Raw genomic sequence first — 18,001 nt, 5'->3', positions numbered from 1 at the left:
AAAAGCGGAAATCTCTTCTTGTCTAAAAGATAGTACTGGTACATTTCATAAAAACAGATAGATAAAATGTCCTTCACAGATAAAACCTCATGCTTGAACAATAAAATATTCCTGGCCTTCCACAGAGCTGCCTTCACACAGTTTATGATCTTCCATGCAATAGTCTCTTGAGTCCGTGTTGGGCATTCCAGGCAACCATAAAAAACCACTGCAATATTTAAGTCTTTTAGTCCAGTTATCCTTTTTACCAGAGGGAGTATCTTTGTCCATATTTTCTGCGAGTAAAAACAAGTCCATATTAGATGGTGCACGGTCTCCTCTTGTCGGCATCCCTCCCTCGGGCAGGTTGCAGAGTTGGATAATCCTCTTCGGTGCTGGAATGCCCGGCATGGAAGACACTCGTGTGCGCAGCTCCAGGCCAGGTCCTTCTGTGAATTAAAAAGATAATTAATACTCAACATCTTCCAAATCTGTATACACTTCTGTTCATTAAAATTTTTGATGGGAGTCACGGTACTGGTTTCTTTTATTTCCTTTAGTAGTTTTTTGCTATTGCACAGATCCTGAACACTTTTACCTTTAAAATTATATAAGTTTAAAATTTTTCCTAAAATCATGTATTGAGGGGGTAAATTCAAAGAATAAGGGCAACTTAAAACTGTAGAAAACCAGCCGTTCCTCCGCATAAAATAACCAGTATTAAAACGAACAAAATAAGACCAGTAGCTATCTTTAAAAACAGTAGTAAAACACATGCTAAAAAACTTTATTAAAAGGAAAGCTTTAAAATCTGGAAAATCCTTACCGCCCCTGGAGTTCGGTTTTATCACAATTTGTCTCTTTAATTTTTCGCTCTTAGAACTCCAAAAGAAAGTAAAACAAGCTTTTGTTATTTTCTTTAGAACCATTTCGGGGGGTGGGAAAACCAGACTTAAATACAATAAAATAGGTAAAAGCACCATTTTTGTAATTAAAACCTTCCCTTCCATTGTAAGTTCTCGCATGTTCCACATACATATTTTCTTATTTATTTTTTGAGCCACCAAGTCCCAGCTATTAAAACCATTATTAGACTCGTCAAAGGAGACACCTAAAATCTGCACCGACTCAGACACAGGGACGGGCACATCATACAAAGGCATTCCGCCTATGTTTAAAATGTTACTTTTGTTAAAATTGACTTTAAAACCGGAGGCACAATTAAAATATTGAATCTGTTTTAGCGTCTTCTGAAGCGATGGGGTGTCCCTGCAAAACACCGCAACATCGTCCATGTACCCCACTACCTTCGCCTCTAGTCCCCCTCCTCCTGGCAGGGGGACTCCATGGATCTGCTTATCCTTTCGTATTGTACATAAAAGAGGCTCTATTGCGCAAATGAAGAGTAGTGGGGACAAGGGACACCCCTGCTTCACTTCGGAATTTAAAATCACGCCCTGTGTCTTAAAACCATTTACTAAAATTTTACTAGTACAGTTATCATAAAAAGCTCTAAGAGACAATAAAAAGCCATCAGGTATACCCATTTTCTCTAAAACCTTAAAAAGATAAAAATGTGACACCCTGTCGAAAGCTTTTTCAAAATCTATGGATAAAACCGCCAGCTTTCCTTTTCTTAATTTGGTGTCGCTAATTACATCCTTTAAAAGGTTTAGGTTCTCCCATAAACTCCTCCCAGGCACCCCACAGACTTGGTTTGTATGAATTATTTTATGGATTACGTTCTTTAAGCGGTTAGCACACAGTTTCGCCATTATTTTATAGTCGCAGTTCAGAAGGGTGATTGGTCTCCAGTTTTTGAGTTCCGACCGGTCTCCCTTTTTGAATAGCAGGGAGACATCACCCTTCTTCCATGAGCCTGGGAGGATTTTAGACTTAAAGACTTCCGTAAAAAGGGAGAACAAATCTTCTTTTAAAATACCATAAAAAGTAACATAAAATTCAATGGGCATAATATCCGGCCCAGGCACTTTACCTGTTTTAAAACTCTTGACGGTCTCTAAAATCTCCTGCTCTGAAATAATCTGCAATAAAAAATACTGTGAGACAGGATCTAAAAAATTGGTGATCTCCTTTAACGAGTCATTCATAAAATATTCATCAATGTGTTTTACATTAAAAAGATCCGCATAAAACTCTTGCACCTTTTTTAAAATACCCTGTACATCATTCACTCCTTCAATGTTTTCTATTAACCTTCTATTTTCATGTATTTTCTTAAAAAAATACCTGGAGCAGGTCTCGTTTTCCTCAAGATGCTGTATTCGAGACCTAAAGATAATTTCTTTTCCTTTCTGCTCCAGGCACTTAGTTATTTCTTTTTTAAGATCATGTACCTCCTTCTCCACCTCCATCCCATGTGCTCTGAATTTGTACAGGGTTTGCAGACGAGTATTTAGGATATTATAAAGTTCACGTTTTTCTTTAGCTTTCCTAACCCCAACACGGATAAAAAATTCTTTTATTTTTAGTTTCATTTTTTCCCACCAGATACTGGTGGGAGTGTTGGGGTCTTTTACTAGTCTGCATTCCTTGTAAAAGGTGATAAAATCTGATAAAACCTGCGGATCTTCTAAAAGGGACACGTTTAACTTCCAGGCATTCCTACCAGTTCTCCTTTTAAAATCACTTTTAACTTTAAAATACAATAATTTATGGTCAGAAAAAACATTGGTAAAAAGATCACAGTTAAAAGGCAGTACTTGATAAGAACAAAAAATAAAATCTATCCTGGAGCTACAGCTTGCATTGCTCCAGGTAACACCGTCTTCCTCTGGTACGTTAAAATTACATTTTTTAAAAACATCAGTGAGATTAAAATCTAAAATCAAGTTTTTTAACATAAAAGACGTCTTATCATAGTTCCTACTCACTGCGTTCGAAAAACGGCGTTCTCCCCTTAAAATACAATTAAAATCACCTGATAAAACAAGAGGACTAGAATTGTTAATAAAAAGGGGTAAAATCTCCAACATTTTTATTCTTTCATTCTTATCAGGAGAACCATAAAAATTTAAAAACTGCCATTTAATACCATTAATAAAAGCGCTGACCAATAAAATTCTGCCTGGTAAAATTTCGTTAAAACTCTCAATTAAAACGTTCCCTTTAAAAAGTATGGCGACCCCTGCTGATCTGGACTCATTTGATCCAGACCAGACTGATGGACCGTGCACCCAATCATCTTCATATTCTTTATAATTTAATCTGTGCGGGATGCCACATTCCTGCAGGAAAAGGACGGAAGCAGCAAAAACCGACAAGTAATTAAATAGGGCAACCCTTCTTACTCTGGCGCTCACACTTCTCACGTTCAAGGACAGACCGGACAACTCAGCCATGGGAATGTACAAGAAAACATCTTACACCTCTGATTCCCCCTCCGAAGCCTCATACCCCCCAAAATCTGACTCAACTGTACGCATAGAGGAAGCAGGAGAGGAGGCACCATCACTCAGCCGACCCCCCTCCTCCATCATGATTGAGGCATAGTTGTTCTCGGGCATCCTGGCAATCAGGGCTCCAGACTCATTGGGTTCTTCCACCTCTTGCCCCTCCATAGGGGTCGGGTGTTCACTTAGTTCCGTCTCTGGTACCTCAGAGACGGTCACCCCTGAAACCTCCTCCTGGCAGGGAGGAGGGGGGGTATCCCCTATGGGGACCTGTGGAGGAACGTCACTTGGGTTCCCTGCATCCGCAGGTACTTCCATCGGCTCCCCCTGGACCGCCTCCGAATAGAGTCTTCTGGAGCCCCTCCGCCTTTTAACCTTCACCTCTCCACCCGGATCATCGCTCTCAGGGGGACCCTGAGCCAGAGGTTGCTGAGGAGCGGATTCGGCCGCCGTCCGCTCCTCTCTTAACCCAGCATGCTCCTGGGGGCCAGTTTTTTCACCACTTGCACGTTTTTTGGCCATCCTCTGCTCTTTAGGGTCCCCTCCTTTTGCCTGAGGGGGGTCTTTCTCCTTCTCCATCTCACCGCTTACCTCTTGTGGGGGGGTAATCACTGGCTCTGCTTGCCTCGGCTGGTGTCCCGGTTGCTGTCCTTGCTGCCTCCAGGGTTGCCACTGCTGCTCCGTCCTATGTCTGTGGGGACAAGAGGAGAAAAGGTGACCGAATTGTTGACAGAAATTGCACCTCCCTCCTCTTGTGCATTTCTCTGTCTCGTGCTGTGTGCTACCACATTTTTTGCATGTACTTTCACAGTTTTCTTTTGTGTGTCCATATCTGTGACACTTCCTGCAATAGCTTGGCATCCCCGCATAAAAGAGGTCGCCACACATATTATTTATTTTAAAACGAGCTGGTGGTAGTTGTATTCCCCCTGGCAATCTGTCATCTTTTTTGCATGTAACCTGAAATCTCCACTTAGATGTCCAGATGCCACAGCTGTTCATGATTTTTCCTCTGCACTCAACCTTACTAAAATAGACTTGTAAAAACAACTCAACATCGTGTAGGTTGGCGAAAGGGGAATACATCTTTACTACCACCAGCTTAATATCGTCTAGAACGTGCTCAATAATCCGGACACCCTGAAGCTTTTTGTCTTTACTCGCAGCAGCTCTGGTAACAAAATCTCTGTGGATGCCATTTTGTGTGAACGTCACATCAAAAATTTTACGCTTCGGGTAGTCCTGGATTGCCAATATCTCGCCCTTCTGTATTCCGAAAACTCCTCCGAGCACGTCCTCTACTACGAATTTCAAATCGTCCGCCCTTTTGGTATCATCCGTGAGAATGACTCTCACGGTGTTTTTGATCCTTGCGTATGCCGGCACAGAACCTGGATCCGGATCATCATCCATGGTTCTAACCTCTCTCCACCCGAAGGTCTTGAGAGGCGATCGCTACTCGTTACCCTGGGACTAGGCCCTCTCCCCAATAGCAACAAGTGGGTGAAGCCCAGGCAATAAACCTGGGCGATCCCACAAGGCCGAAAAGAGGGGTACCCGAGTACCTTCTGACCAGATCTCCTGTATTACTACACTTGATCTTAGCCAAAAGGCCGAGAAGCGATAACCGTGAAAGGGGCGGGCCCAACAAGGTGCCCTTCATGGGCACTATCACTGCTTGCTGTCAGGGAGGCTGCCAGACAATTTTCCATGCACACTCTGGGCTGGGGGGCAGTCAACCACCAGTACACACAGCAGAACCTAAACCCATACCATTATTGCTAAGCAGCAAGACAGGGGCCCATTGCACTCCCACGGGGCCTTTTTAAATGCAATCCATAACCCGGATTTGCCAGGAACCCTTCTTACTCCTCCTACTTGCATGTGACACTGGGCTTAGGATCTGCATAGGAAACACACACACAAGCACACACCTACCTTTGTTGCCTGCAGATGCCTCCTTGGCTGTCCCCAAACGGTATCAAACCAACACCCACGGGAAGCTGTAAGCATAGAGGACATGCCTGCACCCCATTGGACTTACCTGTGTGGGTTAAACCCGGGTTATTTGACAACCTATGGCGGTGATGGTTCTGCTCAGGCAGAGCAGTGCTGATGCTCCTCATAAAGCTGTCGCTGCTGTGAAGGTTCTAGGTGACATCACAAATCCCTATGGTTACATACACAACAAAGCTGGGTTGTTGTTGTTTACACTCTGCAAGGCCTGTGGAAGTGAGTGACATCATAGCACTGTAGTTCTGAGGGTTCTAGATGGATGCAACAATCTCCTGTTGCTTCTATGAAGGCCATAATAGACGACATCACCAAACAGCTCCATAGTCACATACACAGCAAAGGAGAGATGTTGTTTACACCTAGTGATGTCAGTGGTATTGAGTGACATCACAGCACAGTGCTAAGGCTCCTGGGCCTGGACACAGCAGCGGCTGCAATATCTCAACGGAGAATACGTTTATATATATGTGTGTGTGTGCGCATATATATATATATATATATATATATATATATATATATATATATTTCTCCGCCGAAATCACTTTTAAACCCATTTCCACCTTTTTTTCCCTTCTCTTCCTCTTACTTTTTTTTCACGTTTTTTTACGTTTTTCTCCTTTTCGCCTCTTTTCTGGGCGTATTATTCTTCTTTTTCTTCTTTTTTTTCGTCTAATGCATACCCCATCAGTGCAGCAATGCTTATTCAATACCGCCAGCAGATGGAGACACTGGGGGATAATTTTCTAAGGATTTATACTGATTTTTCCTGTCTGAATTTGTCGCACAGAAAGTTGCAGGCCAAATATGTGTGACATTTCTGCGACTTTAGCTTCTAGAGCATTTTTACAACATTATACATAGGTGCTGAATACATAAAAAGCGACTGTTCAGCGACAGACAAGTCGCATCGGCTGAAAGTAGGCCAGAATGTCAGTCCATGTTGGAGCAGGTTTAGATACAGTCTAAAGTATAGATCTCAAAGTCTGTGCACAGAATTTAGCAAGGGCCTCGCACCTTCTGATGCATCAGGTAGGTGCACAATAGCATAGCCTAACCCTCTGTACTTTGGTCTATATTGATGCGGGACATAGACAGCCAGCTGATGACCAATCCATTAGTGCAATGGATGGCTGGAAGCATTTGTCTTTGCCTTTGCAATACCACAGAAGCAATGCATGGTCAATGTACAGCAATGACACACCTGTGTGAACAGCCAGGAGACCCCCCCCCCCCCCATGTTATGTTACATAGTTACATAGTTAGTACGGTCGAAAAAACACATATGTCCATCAAGTTCAACCAGGGAATTAAGGGGTAGGGGTGTGGCGCGATATTGGGGAAGGGATGAGATTTTATATTTCTTCATAAGCATTAATCTTATTTTGTCAATTAGGAACATTCAGCACCCACCCGCTATCAAGGCAGCTGCCTATCATGTCATGCCCTACCTGCACAGGTGTGCTGGCTACTCAAATGATCCAATTAAGGAGGCCATTTAGTCAGCAGCAGCAGAAGTCCTGTGCCTGGACGCTCCAACAGCGGCCAGACACAAGCAGAAGCAGAAGCAGCAGAAGCAGCAGCAGCACCACCTTTTGTTTTTTGGCTGCAGCAGCAGCAAGGCCCACAGGGCTGGCTAGCTGGCTAGCCAGCAAGCAGGTAGCAATGAAAGTAGGAATCTTTCTTTTTAACCCTGTAAGGGGGTGGTGCACTGTACCCGAAGATACTGCCATATCGGGTCAATGCATAGGGCGACGGAAGCAAGCTTCGAAATCGGCCCCCGTTCTCAAAAATCCATTTAATATATGGTCCCCAGATAGGGGACGTATCAGATATTAAACTGATAAGAACAGATACTACACTTGATCTTAGCCAAAAGGCCGAGAAGCGATAACCGTGAAAGGGGCGGGCCCAACAAGGTGCCCTTCATGGGCACTATCACTGCTTGCTGTCAGGGAGGCTGCCAGACAATTTTCCATGCACACTCTGGGCTGGGGGGCAGTCAACCACCAGTACACACAGCAGAACCTAAACCCATACCATTATTGCTAAGCAGCAAGACAGGGGCCCATTGCACTCCCACGGGGCCTTTTTAAATGCAATCCATAACCCGGATTTGCCAGGAACCCTTCTTACTCCTCCTACTTGCATGTGACACTGGGCTTAGGATCTGCATAGGAAACACACACACAAGCACACACCTACCTTTGTTGCCTGCAGATGCCTCCTTGGCTGTCCCCAAACGGTATCAAACCAACACCCACGGGAAGCTGTAAGCATAGAGGACATGCCTGCACCCCATTGGACTTACCTGTGTGGGTTAAACCCGGGTTATTTGACAACCTATGGCGGTGATGGTTCTGCTCAGGCAGAGCAGTGCTGATGCTCCTCATAAAGCTGTCGCTGCTGTGAAGGTTCTAGGTGACATCACAAATCCCTATGGTTACATACACAACAAAACTGGGTTGTTGTTGTTTACACTCTGCAAGGCCTGTGGAAGTGAGTGACATCATAGCACTGTAGTTCTGAGGGTTCTAGATGGATGCAACAATCTCCTGTTGCTTCTATGAAGGCCATAATAGACGACATCACCAAACAGCTCCATAGTCACATACACAGCAAAGGAGAGATGTTGTTTACACCTAGTGATGTCAGTGGTATTGAGTGACATCACAGCACAGTGCTAAGGCTCCTGGGCCTGGACACAGCAGCGGCTGCAATATCTCAACGGAGAATACGTTTATATATATGTGTGTGTGTGCGCGTATATATATATATATATATATATATATATATATATATATTTCTCCGCCGAAATCACTTTTAAACCCATTTCCACCTTTTTTTCCCTTCTCTTCCTCTTACTTTTTTTTCAAGTTTTTTTACGTTTTTCTCCTTTTCGCCTCTTTTCTGGGCGTATTATTCTTCTTTTTCTTCTTTTTTTTCGTCTAATGCATACCCCATCAGTGCAGCAATGCTTATTCAATACCGCCAGCAGATGGAGACACTGGGGGATAATTTTCTAAGGATTTATACTGATTTTTCCTGTCTGAATTTGTCGCACAGAAAGTTGCAGGCCAAATATGTGTGACATTTCTGCGACTTTAGCTTCTAGAGCATTTTTACAACATTATACATAGGTGCTGAATACATAAAAAGCGACTGTTCAGCGACAGACAAGTCGCATCGGCTGAAAGTAGGCCAGAATGTCAGTCCATGTTGGAGCAGGTTTAGATACAGTCTAAAGTATAGATCTCAAAGTCTGTGCACAGAATTTAGCAAGGGCCTCGCACCTTCTGATGCATCAGGTAGGTGCACAATAGCATAGCCTAACCCTCTGTACTTTGGTCTATATTGATGCGGGACATAGACAGCCAGCTGATGACCAATCCATTAGTGCAATGGATGGCTGGAAGCATTTGTCTTTGCCTTTGCAATACCACAGAAGCAATGCATGGTCATTGTACAGCAATGACACACCTGTGTGAACAGCCAGGAGACCCCCCCCCCCCATGTTATGTTACATAGTTACATAGTTAGTACGGTCGAAAAAAGACATATGTCCATCAAGTTCAACCAGGGAATTAAGGGGTAGGGGTGTGGCGCGATATTGGGGAAGGGATGAGATTTTATATTTCTTCATAAGCATTAATCTTATTTTGTCAATTAGGAACATTCAGCACCCACCCGCTATCAAGGCAGCTGCCTATCATGTCATGCCCTACCTGCACAGGTGTGCTGGCTACTCAAATGATCCAATTAAGGAGGCCATTTAGTCAGCAGCAGCAGAAGTCCTGTGCCTGGACGCTCCAACAGCGGCCAGACACAAGCAGAAGCAGAAGCAGCAGAAGCAGCAGCAGCACCACCTTTTGTTTTTTGGCTGCAGCAGCAGCAAGGCCCACAGGGCTGGCTAGCTGGCTAGCCAGCAAGCAGGTAGCAATGAAAGTAGGAATCTTTCTTTTTAACCCTGTAAGGGGGTGGTGCACTGTACCCGAAGATACTGCCATATCGGGTCAATGCATAGGGCGACGGAAGCAAGCTTCGAAATCGGCCCCCGTTCTCAAAAATCCATTTAATATATGGTCCCCAGATAGGGGACGTATCAGATATTAAACTGATAAGAACAGATACTACACTTGATCTTAGCCAAAAGGCCGAGAAGCGATAACCGTGAAAGGGGCGGGCCCAACAAGGTGCCCTTCATGGGCACTATCACTGCTTGCTGTCAGGGAGGCTGCCAGACAATTTTCCATGCACACTCTGGGCTGGGGGGCAGTCAACCACCAGTACACACAGCAGAACCTAAACCCATACCATTATTGCTAAGCAGCAAGACAGGGGCCCATTGCACTCCCACGGGGCCTTTTTAAATGCAATCCATAACCCGGATTTGCCAGGAACCCTTCTTACTCCTCCTACTTGCATGTGACACTGGGCTTAGGATCTGCATAGGAAACACACACACAAGCACACACCTACCTTTGTTGCCTGCAGATGCCTCCTTGGCTGTCCCCAAACGGTATCAAACCAACACCACCCACGGGAAGCTGTAAGCATAGAGGACATGCCTGCACCCCATTGGACTTACCTGTGTGGGTTAAACCCGGGTTATTTGACAACCTATGGCGGTGATGGTTCTGCTCAGGCAGAGCAGTGCTGATGCTCCTCATAAAGCTGTCGCTGCTGTGAAGGTTCTAGGTGACATCACAAATCCCTATGGTTACATACACAACAAAGCTGGGTTGTTGTTGTTTACACTCTGCAAGGCCTGTGGAAGTGAGTGACATCATAGCACTGTAGTTCTGAGGGTTCTAGATGGATGCAACAATCTCCTGTTGCTTCTATGAAGGCCATAATAGACGACATCACCAAACAGCTCCATAGTCACATACACAGCAAAGGAGAGATGTTGTTTACACCTAGTGATGTCAGTGGTATTGAGTGACATCACAGCACAGTGCTAAGGCTCCTGGGCCTGGACACAGCAGCGGCTGCAATATCTCAACGGAGAATACGTTTATATATATGTGTGTGTGTGCGCGTATATATATATATATATATATATATATATATATATATATATCTCCGCCGAAATCACTTTTAAACCCATTTCCACCTTTTTTTCCCTTCTCTTCCTCTTACTTTTTTTTCACGTTTTTTTACGTTTTTCTCCTTTTCGCCTCTTTTCTGGGCGTATTATTCTTCTTTTTCTTCTTTTTTTTCGTCTAATGCATACCCCATCAGTGCAGCAATGCTTATTCAATACCGCCAGCAGATGGAGACACTGGGGGATAATTTTCTAAGGATTTATACTGATTTTTCCTGTCTGAATTTGTCGCACAGAAAGTTGCAGGCCAAATATGTGTGACATTTCTGCGACTTTAGCTTCTAGAGCATTTTTACAACATTATACATAGGTGCTGAATACATAAAAAGCGACTGTTCAGCGACAGACAAGTCGCATCGGCTGAAAGTAGGCCAGAATGTCAGTCCATGTTGGAGCAGGTTTAGATACAGTCTAAAGTATAGATCTCAAAGTCTGTGCACAGAATTTAGCAAGGGCCTCGCACCTTCTGATGCATCAGGTAGGTGCACAATAGCATAGCCTAACCCTCTGTACTTTGGTCTATATTGATGCGGGACATAGACAGCCAGCTGATGACCAATCCATTAGTGCAATGGATGGCTGGAAGCATTTGTCTTTGCCTTTGCAATACCACAGAAGCAATGCATGGTCAATGTACAGCAATGACACACCTGTGTGAACAGCCAGGAGACCCCCCCCCCCCCCCCATGTTATGTTACATAGTTACATAGTTAGTACGGTCGAAAAAAGACATATGTCCATCAAGTTCAACCAGGGAATTAAGGGGTAGGGGTGTGGCGCGATATTGGGGAAGGGATGAGATTTTATATTTCTTCATAAGCATTAATCTTATTTTGTCAATTAGGAACATTCAGCACCCACCCGCTATCAAGGCAGCTGCCTATCATGTCATGCCCTACCTGCACAGGTGTGCTGGCTACTCAAATGATCCAATTAAGGAGGCCATTTAGTCAGCAGCAGAAGTCCTGTGCCTGGACGCTCCAACAGCGGCCAGACACAAGCAGAAGCAGAAGCAGCAGAAGCAGCAGCAGCACCACCTTTTGTTTTTTGGCTGCAGCAGCAGCAAGGCCCACAGGGCTGGCTAGCTGGCTAGCCAGCAATGAAAGTAGGAATCTTTCTTTTTAACCCTGTAAGGGGGTGGTGCACTGTACCCGAAGATACTGCCATATCGGGTCAATGCATAGGGCGACGGAAGCAAGCTTCGAAATCGGCCCCCGTTCTCAAAAATCCATTTAATATATGGTCCCCAGATAGGGGACGTATCAGATATTAAACTGATAAGAACAGATACTACACTTGATCTTAGCCAAAAGGCCGAGAAGCGATAACCGTGAAAGGGGCGGGCCCAACAAGGTGCCCTTCATGGGCACTATCACTGCTTGCTGTCAGGGAGGCTGCCAGACAATTTTCCATGCACACTCTGGGCTGGGGGGCAGTCAACCACCAGTACACACAGCAGAACCTAAACCCATACCATTATTGCTAAGCAGCAAGACAGGGGCCCATTGCACTCCCACGGGGCCTTTTTAAATGCAATCCATAACCCGGATTTGCCAGGAACCCTTCTTACTCCTCCTACTTGCATGTGACACTGGGCTTAGGATCTGCATAGGAAACACACACACAAGCACACACCTACCTTTGTTGCCTGCAGATGCCTCCTTGGCTGTCCCCAAACGGTATCAAACCAACACCCACGGGAAGCTGTAAGCATAGAGGACATGCCTGCACCCCATTGGACTTACCTGTGTGGGTTAAACCCGGGTTATTTGACAACCTATGGCGGTGATGGTTCTGCTCAGGCAGAGCAGTGCTGATGCTCCTCATAAAGCTGTCGCTGCTGTGAAGGTTCTAGGTGACATCACAAATCCCTATGGTTACATACACAACAAAGCTGGGTTGTTGTTGTTTACACTCTGCAAGGCCTGTGGAAGTGAGTGACATCATAGCACTGTAGTTCTGAGGGTTCTAGATGGATGCAACAATCTCCTGTTGCTTCTATGAAGGCCATAATAGACGACATCACCAAACAGCTCCATAGTCACATACACAGCAAAGGAGAGATGTTGTTTACACCTAGTGATGTCAGTGGTATTGAGTGACATCACAGCACAGTGCTAAGGCTCCTGGGCCTGGACACAGCAGCGGCTGCAATATCTCAACGGAGAATACGTTTATATATATGTGTGTGTGTGCGCGTATATATATATATATATATATATATATATATATATATATATATATATTTCTCCGCCGAAATCACTTTTAAACCCATTTCCACCTTTTTTTCCCTTCTCTTCCTCTTACTTTTTTTTCACGTTTTTTTACGTTTTTCTCCTTTTCGCCTCTTTTCTGGGCGTATTATTCTTCTTTTTCTTCTTTTTTTTCGTCTAATGCATACCCCATCAGTGCAGCAATGCTTATTCAATACCGCCAGCAGATGGAGACACTGGGGGATAATTTTCTAAGGATTTATACTGATTTTTCCTGTCTGAATTTGTCGCACAGAAAGTTGCAGGCCAAATATGTGTGACATTTCTGCGACTTTAGCTTCTAGAGCATTTTTACAACATTATACATAGGTGCTGAATACATAAAAAGCGACTGTTCAGCGACAGACAAGTCGCATCGGCTGAAAGTAGGCCAGAATGTCAGTCCATGTTGGAGCAGGTTTAGATACAGTCTAAAGTATAGATCTCAAAGTCTGTGCACAGAATTTAGCAAGGGCCTCGCACCTTCTGATGCATCAGGTAGGTGCACAATAGCATAGCCTAACCCTCTGTACTTTGGTCTATATTGATGCGGGACATAGACAGCCAGCTGATGACCAATCCATTAGTGCAATGGATGGCTGGAAGCATTTGTCTTTGCCTTTGCAATACCACAGAAGCAATGCATGGTCAATGTACAGCAATGACACACCTGTGTGAACAGCCAGGAGACCCCCCCCCCCCCCCCCATGTTATGTTACATAGTTACATAGTTAGTACGGTCGAAAAAAGACATATGTCCATCAAGTTCAACCAGGGAATTAAGGGGTAGGGGTGTGGCGCGATATTGGGGAAGGGATGAGATTTTATATTTCTTCATAAGCATTAATCTTATTTTGTCAATTAGGAACATTCAGCACCCACCCGCTATCAAGGCAGCTGCCTATCATGTCATGCCCTACCTGCACAGGTGTGCTGGCTACTCAAATGATCCAATTAAGGAGGCCATTTAGTCAGCAGCAGCAGAAGTCCTGTGCCTGGACGCTCCAACAGCGGCCAGACACAAGCAGAAGCAGAAGCAGCAGAAGCAGCAGCAGCACCACCTTTTGTTTTTTGGCTGCAGCAGCAGCAAGGCCCACAGGGCTGGCTAGCTGGCTAGCCAGCAAGCAGGTAGCAATGAAAGTAGGAATCTTTCTTTTTAACCCTGTAAGGGGGTGGTGCACTGTACCCGAAGATACTGCCATATCGGGTCAATGCATAGGGCGACGGAAGCAAGCTTCGAAATCTGCCCCCGTTCTCAAAAATCCATTTAATATATGGTCCCCAGATAGGGGACGTATCAGATATTTAACTGATAAGAACAGATACTACACTTGATCTTAGCCAAAAGGCCGAGAAGCGATAACCGTGAAAGGGGCGGGCCCAACAAGGTGCCCTTCATGGGCACTATCACTGCTTGCTGTCAGGGAGGCTGCCAGACAATTTTCCATGCACACTCTGGGCTGGGGGGCAGTCAACCACCAGTATACACAGCAGAACCTAAACCCATACCATTATTGCTAAGCAGCAAGACAGGGGCCCATTGCACTCCCACGGGGCCTTTTTAAATGCAATCCATAACCCGGATTTGCCAGGAACCCTTCTTACTCCTCCTACTTGCATGTGACACTGGGCTTAGGATCTGCATAGGAAACACACACACAAGCACACACCTACCTTTGTTGCCTGCAGATGCCTCCTTGGCTGTCCCCAAACGGTATCAAACCAACACCCACGGGAAGCTGTAAGCATAGAGGACATGCCTGCACCCCATTGGACTTACCTGTGTGGGTTAAACCCGGGTTATTTGACAACCTATGGCGGTGATGGTTCTGCTCAGGCAGAGCAGTGCTGATGCTCCTCATAAAGCTGTCGCTGCTGTGAAGGTTCTAGGTGACATCACAAATCCCTATGGTTACATACACAACAAAGCTGGGTTGTTGTTGTTTACACTCTGCAAGGCCTGTGGAAGTGAGTGACATCATAGCACTGTAGTTCTGAGGGTTCTAGATGGATGCAACAATCTCCTGTTGCTTCTATGAAGGCCATAATAGACGACATCACCAAACAGCTCCATAGTCACATACACAGCAAAGGAGAGATGTTGTTTACACCTAGTGATGTCAGTGGTATTGAGTGACATCACAGCACAGTGCTAAGGCTCCTGGGCCTGGACACAGCAGCGGCTGCAATATCTCAACGGAGAATACGTTTATATATATGTGTGTGTGTGCGTATATATATATATATATATATATATATATATATATATATATATATATTTCTCCGCCGAAATCACTTTTAAACCCATTTCCACCTTTTTTTCCCTTCTCTTCCTCTTACTTTTTTTTCACGTTTTTTTACGTTTTTCTCCTTTTCGCCTCTTTTCTGGGCGTATTATTCTTCTTTTTCTTCTTTTTTTTCGTCTAATGCATACCCCATCAGTGCAGCAATGCTTATTCAATACCGCCAGCAGATGGAGACACTGGGGGATAATTTTCTAAGGATTTATACTGATTTTTCCTGTCTGAATTTGTCGCACAGAAAGTTGCAGGCCAAATATGTGTGACATTTCTGCGACTTTAGCTTCTAGAGCATTTTTACAACATTATACATAGGTGCTGAATACATAAAAAGCGACTGTTCAGCGACAGACAAGTCGCATCGGCTGAAAGTAGGCCAGAATGTCAGTCCATGTTGGAGCAGGTTTAGATACAGTCTAAAGTATAGATCTCAAAGTCTGTGCACAGAATTTAGCAAGGGCCTCGCACCTTCTGATGCATCAGGTAGGTGCACAATAGCATAGCCTAACCCTCTGTACTTTGGTCTATATTGATGCGGGACATAGACAGCCAGCTGATGACCAATCCATTAGTGCAATGGATGGCTGGAAGCATTTGTCTTTGCCTTTGCAATACCACAGAAGCAATGCATGGTCAATGTACAGCAATGACACACCTGTGTGAACAGCCAGGAGACCCCCCCCCCCCCCCCCATGTTATGTTACATAGTTACATAGTTAGTACGGTCGAAAAAAGACATATGTCCATCAAGTTCAACCAGGGAATTAAGGGGTAGGGGTGTGGCGCGATATTGGGGAAGGGATGAGATTTTATATTTCTTCATAAGCATTAATCTTATTTTGTCAATTAGGAACATTCAGCACCCACCCGCTATCAAGGCAGCTGCCTATCATGTCATGCCCTACCTGCACAGGTGTGCTGGCTACTCAAATGATCCAATTAAGGAGGCCATTTAGTCAGCAGCAGCAGAAGTCCTGTGCCTGGACGCTCCAACAGCGGCCAGACACAAGCAGAAGCAGAAGCAGCAGAAGCAGCAGCAGCACCACCTTTTGTTTTTTGGCTGCAGCAGCAGCAAGGCCCACAGGGCTGGCTAGCTGGCTAGCCAGCAAGCAGGTAGCAATGAAAGTAGGAATCTTTCTTTTTAACCCTGTAAGGGGGTGGTGCACTGTACCCGAAGATACTGCCATATCGGGTCAATGCATAGGGTGACGGAAGCAAGCTTCGAAATCGGCCCCCGTTCTCAAAAATCCATTTAATATATGGTCCCCAGATAGGGGACGTATCAGATATTAAACTGATAAGAACAGATACTACACTTGATCTTAGCCAAAAGGCCGAGAAGCGATAACCGTGAAAGGGGCGGGCCCAACAAGGTGCCCTTCATGGGCACTATCACTGCTTGCTGTCAGGGAGGCTGCCAGACAATTTTCCATGCACACTCTGGGCTGGGGGGCAGTCAACCACCAGTACACACAGCAGAACCTAAACCCATACCATTATTGCTAAGCAGCAAGACAGGGGCCCATTGCACTCCCACGGGGCCTTTTTAAATGCAATCCATAACCCGGATTTGCCAGGAACCCTTCTTACTCCTCCTACTTGCATGTGACACTGGGCTTAGGATCTGCATAGGAAACACACACACAAGCACACACCTACCTTTGTTGCCTGCAGATGCCTCCTTGGCTGTCCCCAAACGGTATCAAACCAACACCCACGGGAAGCTGTAAGCATAGAGGACATGCCTGCACCCCATTGGACTTACCTGTGTGGGTTAAACCCGGGTTATTTGACAACCTATGGCGGTGATGGTTCTGCTCAGGCAGAGCAGTGCTGATGCTCCTCATAAAGCTGTCGCTGCTGTGAAGGTTCTAGGTGACATCACAAATCCCTATGGTTACATACACAACAAAGCTGGGTTGTTGTTGTTTACACTCTGCAAGGCCTGTGGAAGTGAGTGACATCATAGCACTGTAGTTCTGAGGGTTCTAGATGGATGCAACAATCTCCTGTTGCTTCTATGAAGGCCATAATAGACGACATCACCAAACAGCTCCATAGTCACATACACAGCAAAGGAGAGATGTTGTTTACACCTAGTGATGTCAGTGGTATTGAGTGACATCACAGCACAGTGCTAAGGCTCCTGGGCCTGGACACAGCAGCGGCTGCAATATCTCAACGGAGAATACGTTTATATATATGTGTGTGTGTGCGCGTATATATATATATATATATATATATATATATATATATATATATTTCTCCGCCGAAATCACTTTTAAACCCATTTCCACCTTTTTTTCCCTTCTCTTCCTCTTACTTTTTTTTCACGTTTTTTTACGTCTTTCTCCTTTTCGCCTCTTTTCTGGGCGTATTATTCTTCTTTTTCTTCTTTTTTTTCGTCTAATGCATACCCCATCAGTGCAGCAATGCTTATTCAATACCGCCAGCAGATGGAGACACTGGGGGATAATTTTCTAAGGATTTATACTGATTTTTCCTGTCTGAATTTGTCGCACAGAAAGTTGCAGGCCAAATATGTGTGACATTTCTGCGACTTTAGCTTCTAGAGCATTTTTACAACATTATACATAGGTGCTGAATACATAAAAAGCGACTGTTCAGCGACAGACAAGTCGCATCGGCTGAAAGTAGGCCAGAATGTCAGTCCATGTTGGAGCAGGTTTAGATACAGTCTAAAGTATAGATCTCAAAGTCTGTGCACAGAATTTAGCAAGGGCCTCGCACCTTCCCTCGCACCTTCTGATGCATCAGGTAGGTGCACAATAGCATAGCCTAACCCTCTGTACTTTGGTCTATATTGATGCGGGACATAGACAGCCAGCTGATGACCAATCCATTAGTGCAATGGATGGCTGGAAGCATTTGTCTTTGCCTTTGCAATACCACAGAAGCAATGCATGGTCAATGTAC

At 44.9% G+C, this 18,001-nt stretch overlaps 5 non-coding genes and 1 pseudogene across 5 annotated transcripts; all 6 read right to left on the bottom strand.

Annotated features, from left to right (window-relative positions):
* Nucleotides 1-4,884: 4,884 nt before the first annotated feature.
* On the bottom strand, nt 4,885-5,017 carry LOC130344534 (U2 spliceosomal RNA; annotated as a pseudogene).
* Nucleotides 5,018-7,106: 2,089 nt separating this feature from the next.
* LOC130344580 (U2 spliceosomal RNA) lies at nt 7,107-7,297 on the bottom strand. The gene has a single exon (XR_008883480.1). It is a non-coding gene; the product is annotated as a U2 spliceosomal RNA (small nuclear RNA).
* Nucleotides 7,298-9,380: 2,083 nt separating this feature from the next.
* On the bottom strand, nt 9,381-9,571 carry LOC130344579 (U2 spliceosomal RNA). Its single transcript, XR_008883479.1, has one exon. It is a non-coding gene; the product is annotated as a U2 spliceosomal RNA (small nuclear RNA).
* Nucleotides 9,572-11,647: 2,076 nt separating this feature from the next.
* LOC130344578 (U2 spliceosomal RNA) lies at nt 11,648-11,838 on the bottom strand. The gene has a single exon (XR_008883478.1). It is a non-coding gene; the product is annotated as a U2 spliceosomal RNA (small nuclear RNA).
* Nucleotides 11,839-13,934: 2,096 nt separating this feature from the next.
* LOC130344517 (U2 spliceosomal RNA) lies at nt 13,935-14,125 on the bottom strand. The gene has a single exon (XR_008883431.1). It is a non-coding gene; the product is annotated as a U2 spliceosomal RNA (small nuclear RNA).
* Nucleotides 14,126-16,219: 2,094 nt separating this feature from the next.
* Nucleotides 16,220-16,410, bottom strand: LOC130344516 (U2 spliceosomal RNA). Its single transcript, XR_008883430.1, has one exon. It is a non-coding gene; the product is annotated as a U2 spliceosomal RNA (small nuclear RNA).
* Between the last annotated feature and the right edge of the window lie 1,591 nt (nt 16,411-18,001).

The sequence above is a fragment of the Hyla sarda genome, unplaced genomic scaffold (assembly GCF_029499605.1).
Source record: "Hyla sarda isolate aHylSar1 unplaced genomic scaffold, aHylSar1.hap1 scaffold_722, whole genome shotgun sequence".
NCBI classification, from domain to species: domain Eukaryota; kingdom Metazoa; phylum Chordata; class Amphibia; order Anura; family Hylidae; genus Hyla; species Hyla sarda.
This window is presented reverse-complemented; position numbering and strand designations above follow the sequence as displayed.